The 12,855-nt window shown below is 37.9% G+C and overlaps 1 protein-coding gene across 1 annotated transcript in view; it reads left to right on the top strand.

Annotated features, from left to right (window-relative positions):
• Positions 1-12,855, top strand: part of MSH3 (mutS homolog 3) — a 188,144-nt gene that overhangs the window by 32,676 nt on the left and 142,613 nt on the right. The gene's annotated exons all lie outside the window — the stretch shown is intronic.

The following is a 12,855-nucleotide window of genomic DNA, read 5'->3' as shown; positions in this document are numbered from 1 at the left end:
CCATTGCTATGTTTTAATTTTGTGTTTCTCTTTTATTAAATTGTATTGGAGATTAAGTACTACTTTGTCATGCTTTGATTTTCAAATTTTTAATGGAAAATGTTTTATAGTTTCAGTATTAAAGTGAGATTATTACTTTGAGACCATGTGCATAAATTATCAGAACAATTGTTATGTAAATTAGGTATCTGTGTTATGGCTAAAGTCCAACTTCTTGCTAAGGTCATTAGTTGAATTTAGCATTAGTTAAAAAGTATCAAATATTTTTGAAGGATGAGAGGAAAAAAATAGACAGATATTACTGATTAACTTGGTTAAGAGGAAGTGTTCCACACGTATGAAATGTTAAGTGGCTAGTACTTGATGGTCTGAATTTAGTGATTGCACTCTTCTGTTTTGTCAAAGCTTAGTAAGTTTCGTGCCTTGGGCTTATATGAAGTCATTTCAGTATGATTCTTATTAGGAGTTGTTGGGAACCAAGTAAATGTGGCATGTATCAAACACTGGGTGGCAGGCAGATACAAGCCAAAAAGTCCCTAAATTTGGTGGGAAGATGAATCTGGGTAAGGTGAGGGCATTCAAGGGAGTGTGAACACAGGATGGGGTAAGGGAATTGTGAACAGTGAGTTGAATGGGGTGTTGGGTGTGTATGGGCAAAGAGTGGCCTGGGACAGAATCTAGCACTTAACTGCTTAGCGAACATTTGCTATATGCCAGTGTGTTTATGGACAGAGGGGAGGACTGTACCTGTTTCATGGAGGATGCTGGGCACTAGCGGGAAGAATTTGTGCTTTATTTTGATGTTTTATCTACTTTGGCCTACTGACTCCTTTTATTTAGTATTTTGTGTTAGAATTTTCTTCTTGTAAATTTGGCAAATTACTGGGGTAGTACATGTCTTTTGTAAAAGTAAAAATAATCTATTTTTTTAAAGTTTATTTATTTTTTTTAGTAATCTCTATACACAACATTTGGGGCTCAAACTCATGACCCCAAGATCAAGAGTTGGATACTCTACCAACCAAATCAGCCAGGTGCCCCCAAAATACCTGTTGTAAAGAAAACAATTCTTGCTAACCTTCCCACCCAATTTGATTTAAAGTATTTGTGTTAGAATGTGACTTTAATATTTATAAAACTTAGAATTTAGTGCTTTAACTTTATATCTTCTTTTTTTGTAGCAGTAGTCAAAATAAAAGTTGAAATTAAAATCAGGCAAATGTATAAAACTAGTAAACGGAAGTGAACGGTATTTTGGTACAAAGGATGATGTTCTTGTCTGAAAATAAATTGTTCTTCCTAATTTGAGTGGGATGTGTCCCCCATTAAGGACCAGGTTCTTTGCAGTAGTTTATTTTTTCTATACTGTGATGTGCTTTGTAGACTCAGCTTTTTACCACAGTTTTTCTTTTTGAACCACAGTGTAACTTAAGTGATTTGCCCTCTACTTTCATTTGAAGACTGCCTCTTTTTTTTTTTTCTGATTACACCTCAACAACGCAAGTGCTCTTTATTGCTAATGTGATGTTAAGCATAAACAGAAATGCAGGAACTGAAGCATGTGGCAAAATTCATTAAAAAAATTTTTTTTAATGTTTATATTTGAGAGAGAGAGAGAGAGAGACAGACAGAGTGTGAGGGGAGAGAGGGGCAGAGAGAGAGGGAGACACAGAATCTGAAGCGGACTCCAGGCTCTGAGCTGTCAGCACAGAGGCAGGCGCAGGGCAGGGCTTGAGCTCACAAACCGTGAGATCATGGCCTGAGCTGAAGTCAGATGCCTAATTGACTGATCCACCCAGGCGCCCCTTAAAAGGTGGTAATCTAGTTGATTTAGGACAGGTTTGTTTCAAACCAAAGTTCATAAAGTCAGTGTGGTAGGTTGCACCTAACAGTGAAAAAAAATAAAATAGAATTTATCAAAGTGCTTCACATGTAGTAAAGGTTAAGTGTTTCATAAAAGGCTTTCTTTTCAGTTTTATTTGTCTATGCATTATTTCTGTCTATAGGTATGCCTTCTGATCCTCTTTGCAATTCCTATCATGTTTGTAATTCTCCAAGAAGGGGATTAAACTCCTCATATAATATATTAATTAAATGTTATCTTAAATGATCTCATATATACATTCTTATTACCTAAAACTGATCAGATACTACTGAGAAGTATATTTTTAAATAGTACAAATGAGAGGCAGTTAACATTTAAGGACTGTATATTGAAAACTCTAAAGTTGATTTGCATACCATATATTGCCTACATAGAAAATGCAGAAGTGACAGATTTTTAGAAGTAATAAGGGTTCATCAAGATTGTTAAGTGAAATCAGTAAATGAAAATGAATAGTGTCTTAATACAGCAGCAACAAATAGTAAATATCTTAAAAGAAGGTACTACTTGGAATAGAAGCAAAAGCAGTATTATTTAGGACTGTATTCACCAAAAGAAAAATAAGACCTTAAAGAAAGTTTCAAAACTTTACTGAACAAAGAAGAACTAAATCATGGAAGGAGGTGTATTAAAAATGTGTAATTAGTAAAGTAAACCTGTGATTTTACAAATATTTATGGTGTAGAATACAGATTCTTAAGTTGGTATTTGAGTTTAAAAAAATGTGGATTGATTTAACAGAAACTTGGATTGTAGTGGTGATATGCTCATAGATGTGGTAACATCTTAAAAAACTTTGTTTTAATGCTTTTATTTTTATTTTTGAGAGAGAGACAGAGCTTGAGCGGGGAAAGGGCAGAGAGTGAGGGAGACACAGTCTCAGCTGAGCTGTCTCCCTAGTGGTCTAGTGGTTAGGATTCAGTGCTCTCAGCTGAGCTGTGAGCACAGAACCTGATGTGGGGCTCTAACTCAAGAACTGTGAGATCGTGACTTGAGCCGAAGTCGGATGCTTTAACCCACTGAGCTACCCAGATGCCCCTAGATGTGGTAACATTTTTGAAGATGCAGGGGATAACTTAAGTTAGGGAATTGTGCTGGAGCACATAGTAAGGGCAGTGTATGTCATGTTTTTCTGTTTCTTGTCATTTAGATTTTGTATGTGTGTTTGAGCTAAATCTAATATAAATGGGAACATTGCTTGCATGGAAAAAAATTTCAGACCAGAGGTTTAGGGAAGTACAGATGATGATGAATTTGAAGCTTAGGTCACTTAAACTCCATGAAGATGGGTTACTCTCCATTTTTCAAAATAGTTTGCCTTTCTAAGTAAGATACTTTATTCTGCCTTCAAGTTCATGTTATTAATTTAGATAGCAGTAAATTCTAATTGATTATTTTGTTTTAAGTTTATTTTTGAGAGAGAGAGAAAGTACAAATTGGGGAGGAGCAGAGAGAGAGAGGGAGAGAGAGAATCCCAAGGAGAGGCTTGGGAATCCCCCATCAAGGGGCTTTACCTCAAGAACCATGAGATCATGACCTGAGCCAAAATCAAGAGCCAAATGCTTAACTGACTGAGCCAGCCAGGCACCCTGATTATTTTTTTCTTATCACTAAAACTATCCATAATGATAGATATTCCTAGGATATTCTCAATTTATTGATACATCTTCTGAGTTATGCATTATAATACATTCATTTATTCTTAAAAACGTTTATTGGGTGCTTACTGGGTACCAAGTTCATTATTAGATAGTGAAGATGCAAAAATGAATAGGATCCCTATTCTCCCAATTCTTATGGTCTAGGGGATTGGTATTCATGGAAGTAAATAAACAATGATAACAAAAGCACTGATTGTTAAGGTTCCAGAAAGTGACTGGTAGCATGAGGACATCAAGCTTTGCTAGAAGGAGTTAGGTGAGGCTTCCCAGAAGAATAGTCCAGCACTGAGACTAGAAAAATGATAGCCAGGCAGATGGAGGTGTAGGAGAGCATGGTTTTCTTAGGGAACAGAAGCTAGTTTGGTCTGCCCGGGCAGGCATGGCAGCGTGAGACAGGACAGATGTGGGGTTTGGAGAGAAAGGTTGTGTAAAGTGAAAGTGAAAAAGAACCACGAGAGAAAGCAATGTAATGGAGGGGTTGGACAAAAAGTTTCCTGTGAAAAAGATGGAGAAGGAATGACTGGTGGCAAAAACTATATCATAATGATCCTTTGTGTCCCCAGTACCTATTATATATGGCTTGCATATACTAGGTACTTAATAAATGATCAATGAATGATTAAACAAGTGACTTTTGGAATAGGGAAGAAATGGGTATTTCCTATTTGTTTTTCTTAAGAAAAATGATTTAGGTTTTATAAAATGGAGGGATTGTTGTAGTTGGATATTCATACATGCAATATATATGATGATAAAGGTACATTTAAATGGTATAGATGTGGCCAACTCATTTACTTCTTTTGGGAAGACCATATTAATTCCTTATCATTTGGAAATTAAATAAAAACTTAACAAAAAAAATTCCATATCATTTTTGCCTATGGTTTCTAGTCTTTAAAAAAAATAGTGTCACTTTAAATTAATTTATTTAAGCTTCTTGACATTTCCATGGATATTCCCTTACAGTAAATACTAATGGAATCTACGTGGCTAAGTTTTCCTGTACAGGGAATTATATAATTATTTTAAAGATTGATATTGATGGGGAAAACAAGGTCCCAACCTCATTTCTGGTACTTGAAACCTTTCCTGTGTGGTACTCATAGGAAATCTCCCCCCCCCCCCCGCCCCGTGTTTGTTTGTTTTTTTTTTTATCTTCCTCATTTCCTTAATTCTAGAGTAAGAGATAAATATAAAATTAACTCCTTTGTTACTGCATTTCATTGTTTATTTTATGGTAATTTCACTTTACTATTTAGAAAATTCAGAATAAAAAAAGTTGCTCATGATAATGGATTAAATAGCAGAAAAAATCTCATACACAGGAAGGAAATATCTTTAAGAAAACATTTAAAGAAAAAGTCTTCTTAATATAAAAATCTGTTTTATATTGGTTTTTTTAAAAAATATTAATTCCTTTCCTGCTGGAAATGCCATTGTATTTTCAGTAGTTCTTTTTTTTTTTTTCTTTTTAATAACCAAATACAGAAGAAACATTCATAAGATTTTTTCCTTGTGGTCTTAACAAGAAAACAATTGTTTTTGTATTTAAGATTTGTATTGTGTTATTTTTATTGAGGTATAATTGACATAAAACATATTAGATTCAGATGTACAACGTAATGGTTTAATATTTATATTGTGAAATGATCAAAATAAGTTAACATCTAGTTAACATCCATCACCATGCATAGTTACCAATTTTTTTCTTATGATGAAAACTTTTAAGATCTACTCTCTTGGAAACTTTCAATATACAAGACAGTATTATTAACTGTAGTCACCATGCTGTACATTACATCCCCAACTAATAGTTTTTAATATATGTAGTCAGCACTTTTAATGGGTATGCTTAATATATATCAAACGGGCGTGTTCTTATATATGAAAATGCAGATTTTAATGTTCATTTATTTTTGCGAGAGAGGGAGGGAGGGAGGAAGAAAGAGAGAGAGAGAGAGAGAGAGAGAGAGAGAAAAATAATGAGTGGGGGAGGGGCAGAGAGAGAGGGAGACAAGGAACCTGAAGCAGGTTCCCGGCTCTGAGCTGTCAGCACAGAGGTCAGTGCAGGGCTCAAACTCATGAACTGCAAGATCATGACCTGAGAGCTGAAGTTGGATGCTTAACTGACTTGAGCCACCTGGGCGCCCCAAAATCCAGATTTTAAAACATGGTAAATAAATACATGATAGTTACTGTACAACAGTGTTTGCTATAGGGTTTATCTAAATTCTGAGCCCTTGTGTACTTTCATTGAGTATAACTCCTCAGGGGTGTCTTTACTTGGAAAGTATAAATGGAGTGTACATGTAATAGGTTTACTGAGAGCAGCTGAATAGGAAGAAACAGCATTTGAAGAGTCTGGAGGAATGACTTAACTGATTAATACAGAGAACCCCCAAGATGGGGCAAGACTGCTTAAACAGAAGGTTCGAAAAGCATTGCGTGAGGTATACACAATTGTTTTACTGCTTCTGCTTGATTTTTGTAAATACACCTATTCATTTGGGGTTGGACATTTAATTGCATAAAGTCCCCCAATTAAAGCATTTTATTCTGAAGTTACAAGGTCACTGAGGTAGTAAGTGGCAAAGTCCACTAGGACTAGATCCCCAGTCCTAATTGATGCTGGTAAGTCCACTTTTTACTGTCATTAAGATATAACCTAGTGGCAATCTAGAATACAAATATCTCCATAATTGAACTCTTAATATAGGTAGCCATCTGTCTATAATCTCTCTTCAGTTACTTCTTTCTTCCCTTTCCCTCTTCATAGTTCAGGAAGAGATTCCGTCTCCTTTCTTCCCTTGTAGCAAAACTTCCTTTCACTATCTATTTTAAATAAAATCTTGAGGCTAGCTTGATTTGAGAGCTTCTCTGGGCTTGCTTATGGTCTAAGTCTTGTCTAAGCCTATGTCTAAGTGGACTTAGACTTTTCATTTAGTCTTTGCAATGACTCCTACCTGTCAAATCTTCCCACTGAAGAGAGATTTCTAATTTCCTTTATTTTTCTTGATTACTCTGAGATTATTCTCTTATCTCTTGTTTTCAGGCCAGAAATTTCTTCTCTCTCCCATCTTTTTTGGTGGGTTATTTTTAACTGCTAGCCTGAGTTTTGATTTCTAGAGCAATAAAAGTCTGTGAAGTCCTGCTGTGTTTTTTTCCCCTCTACCATTTTGCTTTCCACTCTGTTCCTTCCTTACTCTCTTATCCCTGTTTTTGTCTTCTGTTTGGTGTTTGATTTAATAAATAATTTGACTTAATATACATAATACTGAGGTTGATGATGTTTCTCCAGGTTTACTTGGGAGCTCCTGCACACCCCAACAATTTAGAAAACTCTGACAAGTTCTTGGGACTGTTTCCTTCAGTGTCATCTTGAACTCTTTCTTTTTGTACCTTCAGCTGTGACACACTCTTCTTGGCCAGGCTGAGCTGGGCTCTGCCTCTCATAGGAGTGCTTGTGAATCCTAAACACACAATGTGGTTATACTAGATTGTTTCCAACCCTAATAGGAAGGCTGGGAGAGAGGGGAATGCATGAGTGGATCTGCATTCCTTCCTTGATGGCCTTGTTGGATCATGACCATCCACAGGTTTAGTCTTTACCTGGTAGGAACATTGAGATCAGGGGAGTGTCTTTAGGGTGCTTTGTGTCTAGTCAGGAAGGCCTGCACCTGAGCCATCATGGCAGTGCTTTTTTAACTGTGGTCCCAAGTCATTAATGACTCATGAAAACAATTTTATGGATGGCAATTACCATTTTAAAAAATGCATTAGAATAGTATAGAGTTGAAGATAGATAAGTACATTGTATGTAATAATCTAAGTATTGTTTAATGAAGCTTTTTCCATTTGCTATATATCCTAATCCTGTCTAACCCAAGAAAAAGTTGCTTCAAAGAATGACATATTGACTTCTGGTCATTCCTGTTAATGATGTATATACAATTAACACATTAACTGAATGTTTCCCTTTTCATTCAGCTTCACAAACATTTATTATACAATTGTCATGAATCTCATTGAGATTAGATTACTACCTTTGGGGTGCCTGGGTGGCTCAGTCGGTTAAGTGTCTGACTCTTGGTTTTGGCTCAGGTCATGATCTCATGGTTTGTGAGTTCAGGCTCCTTCTCGGGCTCCGTGCTGACAGTGGAGAGCCTGCTTAGGATTCTCTCTTTGCCTCTCCCCTGCTTGGTCTTTCTGTCTCTCTCTCAAAAATAAATAAACCTAAAAAAATTTTTGAAAAAAAAAAAGGAAATTATTACTTTTGCCCAGTGAGGGCTACTAGTCTATTTGGAGAGCCAGCACATATACTTATTGCTCTGGGTACAAAGCAGGTTAATACAGTGTGATAGGAAAGCAAACTGAATACTAAGAGTACATGAGAAGGAGAGAATGGAGCAGTATTCCTTAGTAGAAATATGATGTCATCCACAAATGCAAGTCACATGTTATTTTGTTTATTTTTAAATGTTTTATTTATTTTTCAGAGAGAGAGACACACACAGTGCCACGGGCAGAGAGAGAGGGAGACACAGAATCCGAAGCAGGCTCTGACATGGGGCCTGAACTCACAAGCTGTGAGATCATGACCTGAGCCGAAGTCAGAGGCTTAACTGACTGAGCCACCCAGGCGCCCCCTTGTTTATTTTTTATTAAAGTATAGTTGACACACAATGTTACATTAGTTTCAGGTGTACCACACAGTGAATGATTCCCCAAGTCTGTACATTATGCCTATGCTCACCACAAGTGTAGTACCTACTATCTGTCACTGTGCAACACTGACTGTTCTTATGATACCATTGAACACATAAGCAATTTTAAATTTTCTGGTAGCCAGGGGTGGTGCCTGAGTGGCTTAGTCGGGTAAGTGTCTGACTCTTTGGTTTTGACTCTGGTCATGATCTCACGGTTTGTGAGATGGAGCCCTGTGTTGGGCTCTGTGCTGACAGCCTGGAGCCTGTTTGGGATTCTGTCTCCCTCTCTCTTTGCCCCTCCCTTACTTGTGTTCTCTCTCTCTCTCTCAGTAAATAAACTAAATTTTCTGGTATCCACAATGAAAAATAAAAGGAAACAAGTGAATTTAATTTTGAGGGTACGTTTAATTTAACATATCCCAAACAATCATTTCAACATGTTCTTCTTTTGCATTCTTTTTTATACACTAATTCTTTACATTCCTTTTTACACACTCAGTTTTTAAAATCCAGTATGTGTTTTACACTTAAAGCACATCTCGGTTCTGACTAGCCACTAGCCACATTTCAAGGGCTCAGTAGCCAGCCACATGTGATGAGTAGCTACTATGTCAGGCAATGGAGTTTTACAGAATGTAGGGAAACTTTATGTAAGAGAGGGCCTGGAATGATAGGTAGCACTTAACTAGACAGGTGCTGGGAAAAGCATTCCACGGTGAGAGAAAAGTTTAAACAGAGATGAAATAAGAATTTGTTAAAAAAAAAAAAAAGTTAATGAAGCTCTTAGTATATACCAGGCATATTCTTTTACTAACATATAAACAACAGTTCTTTGAAGTAGTAACCATGTAATTTATAAACTATACATTTTTATAAATGAGGAAACAGGCTTAAGTAGTCGAGTAGCTCTGCACACAGGTGTGTGTGTGTCTTTCTGTCTGTAGAAGGCAGAAGGATGGCCCTCCAGAGATAGTCACGTCCCAGTTCCTGGAACCTGTGAATACGTCAGATTACATGGTAAGGGGGAATTAAGGTTGCTGCTCAGATGACTTTAAGATGGGGAGATAGTCCTGAATTATCTAGATGGGCCCAGTTAATCACAGGAGTCCTTTAAATGTGGAAGAGGGAAGTAGAGGAGGTCAGAGTGATATGATGTACTTAATTTGACCCACAATGCGGGCTTTGAGGCAGAGAAGACAGCATGAACCAGAGAATGTAGCCTGCCTCTAGAAACTGGAATAAACAAGGTAGGAATCCCCCGGGCCTACACCAATGGGTTAACAAGGCATAAAGAAACACAAAGTCATAAAATGCTCACACCTGAGTTTGGGTAACCAGATTGGCACTCCAAGAATAGGGAGGCACAAAGGTGCCATGAATAGGGAAGTGCAAAGGCACCCCAAAATAGGGAGGGGTTGCTGAACCCCCCCCAAATAAAGGCAAAGGCCTGAAATAGAATTGGCGCAAAGGTGCCCAATACATAGGAATAACAAGACTAGATATTCAGGATGAAAGCATCCCAAGTTTATTTAGCACTATAGCAGAAAGCTGCTTTCATAGGAGAATAGGGCCAGGTCAGGTAAATTGGTGAATTGGACTTTGGACAGCTGAGCTGTAGGCAAAGCAGCTAGGAGCAGAGATGGTTAACAAAAGAAAAGGTGTCTCGTTAGCCCTGAGGTTATTCCCCCTATCTGTCTCATCCCCCTAGGCTGGCAAAGATAAACAGGCACAGCACCTCCTGTCTGCTGTTAACAACTACCTACCCATCTGCCCACCGCCTGGATTTTGTTTTCTATTGACCCAAACCCCAAACACTGTGTATCTTCAAAATCCCCTTTCCCCCCTCACATCCACAAGTTAATGTTCCTAGTTTCTTTGTCTCTTTGTACACGCGCATCACGTTTGCAAGCCTTCTGATGTGAATAAATACAGGGCAAGGACCCTTATGCGGGCTCTTCCCCCCCCCCCCCCCCCCCCCCCGCCCTCCGACATTAGCCATCTCTTGTTTTAATCCTGCATCCACTCTTTTGCTAGACAAAAAGAGAACTTTAGACAAAGTCTATGACAACAAGGAACCCCATTCTCACCTGGAGCATCCAGAAAGGAACATAGCCCTGCCCAGTGAGACCAGTGTCAGACTTCTGACCTAAGTAACTATGATAATAAATGACTGTTGTTTTAAGTTTGTAGTAATTTGTTACAGTGGCAATAGCAGAGTAATACACTCAATATCTGTGGGTTCTGGCTAATGATGTAAAATGTTTTTCTTAACCTTTTGTTCATCAATAGCTATTTACTGGAATTAAGTCAGACCACTGTCTCTCTTTCTTGGATGCTGAGTTTATTCTTACCTCATTTTTCCCAGTAGCTGGAAAATGACAGGTGTTTAATACTGTTTAAGTAGACATAACTTTTCTTGCAAATAGGAATATAAATACTAGCTGTGGTTCTGACTGAAATATTGGGAGTTTGGAAGTACTTGATAAAGTGGTGACTGCCATTTTCAAGTCTGAACAGTTTCTAATTGCTAAGTCAGGGTATCATTTATGTATGAATTACCTTATAGGTAAGTATACTTTACAGTTTTTTATGTAACTCTTATCTATCAGCCCCCAGATGTCACAAAGTTTATCTGTGGGTGATTAAATTGAGTAAGACAAGAGATTGCCCACCCATACATAATGAAATCCTCTTTCTTCTACCTTCCAGAGAACAGTGAGAACAGCTTGGCCTGTGGGTTGATTGTCATATTCTGCTTCCTTCCCACCTACTTTTTGCTACAGAGAGACAGAGCTTAGACTCTCCTCACATTCTGTGAAGAAAGGGCTTCCTTAGGTTAGTTCCATGGCCCTGTGTACAGAGAAGGAGAGAAGCTTCTGTCTTGCTTCCTGCTTGCATATTTCCTTCCACTTTATATTTCCTTCTATGCTAACAGCGCAAAGATTTCACTTCAGAGATATGTATTTTATCCACTCCTATCGTTATCCCATATGCTAAAATACTACCTTTGTCAAAGTGCTGATCTATGACAATGCTGTGCAAACACGTAAATATACGGTGATTTTTTTTAAAAGTACAATTCTAGAGTTAAATGCTGGCTAAATGTAGCAGACAACAGTGGAATTCCTTAGTCCCCTGGGGCTGTGGTGATGTGAAGTGTTTGTGGGTGTCTCTATTCTAACTTCAGAAGTGGAAAATTTTCCTGCTTGCCTGTGCTCCGGGTGCTTATTGTGTGCAGCCTCATCTTCTGGAATTGTCTTTGTGGCTTGGAGAATCTGTATGCTTTTTCCTGCTTTTATTCCCAGAGGCTCTAAGCCATGCTGATTGCTCCTGAGTGACTACAGGTGCTTTTTTACCTTCTAAGCAATCCTTCCACGTAAAAACTGAGAATTAGACATGCAACAGATAAGGAGACGGTGATTTTGTTTTATGGAGAGATTTTCTCTTGCAGACTTCTAGGCATTTTCAGATTCTAATTTGATTTGGTGCATTTAAATAACAAGTCATGCAAGAAGGTTAAATTAATCCACTTTCGAAGAGTTTGATTTGCAAACCCATTATTTGTGTAAGGTAACCTATACCTGAGGCCAGAAGAATGGCACCCTTTCTCCCACCTCGTCTCTTATCCTTGTCCCTGGGCCCTAGCTGCACCAGACTATTGGCATGTTCAGAACATGTCATGTACAGTGAGAAATGGCAAGAACAGTGGTCTGAGTACAGCGTCTAGGGCCAGACACCCTGCGTTTGAATCCTAGCTTCCTCACTTTTTAGCTGTGGATCTTAACATTTTTTGTGGCTCTGTTTTCCTTACTCAAGAACAGGTATGTAATAATACAACTATCTCATGAAATTGTAGTGAGGATTAAGTTAGTTAATACTCGTAAGGGCTTAAAACAGTGCCTAGAACATAGTGAGCACTGAGTAAATATTAGCTCTTATTTTTCTTTCATCATTTATTTTCTATCATTCTTAAGCTATTCTTAGGTTGCACATTGTGTTTTTCCCACATCTATCTTTTAAAATACTCTATATCCTAATAGTCTTATTGCTTTTATGAAGCTGTCCTACACTTTTTAGGTATGATTCCAACCTTGGCTATAATTGGAATCGCATGTGGATATTAAATCCTGATGCTTGCATTTTTGGTCTGTGCCACAGCTGGCTTGTAGAAGCTTTGTGAATGGATTGTTATGTTTCCAGGAGTTTTCTGTCATGTTGTTAATGCAGGGGTAGCTTAAAGTCAGCCATAGCGGGTATGTTTACACACTTGGAATTGGCAGATACCACCATAGCATTCTTCTCAATCTGTTTGGTATTCTAGTGATTTGTTTATAAGCCTCTCTAAATACATGTTCAGCCTGTTGCAGAGTATATTAATTTGCTAGGGCTACTGTAACAAAGTATCACAGATTGGGTGGCTTAAAGACCAGAAATGTATCGTCTCCCAGTTCCGGAGGCCAGGAGTCCCAAGATCAAGGTATCAACAGGGTCGATTCCTTCTAAGGGCAGTGATGGAAGGATCCTTCAGGCTTCTTTCTGTGGCTCACAGAGAGTTATCTCCTTCCTTTATTTCTTTATATTGTCTTCCCTTCTGTGTGGGTCT

The sequence above is a fragment of the Neofelis nebulosa genome, chromosome 1 (genome assembly GCF_028018385.1).
Source record: "Neofelis nebulosa isolate mNeoNeb1 chromosome 1, mNeoNeb1.pri, whole genome shotgun sequence".
Taxonomy (NCBI): domain Eukaryota; kingdom Metazoa; phylum Chordata; class Mammalia; order Carnivora; family Felidae; genus Neofelis; species Neofelis nebulosa.
Note: the sequence above shows the minus strand (reverse complement) of the source record. Positions and strands in the feature narration are given on the sequence as shown.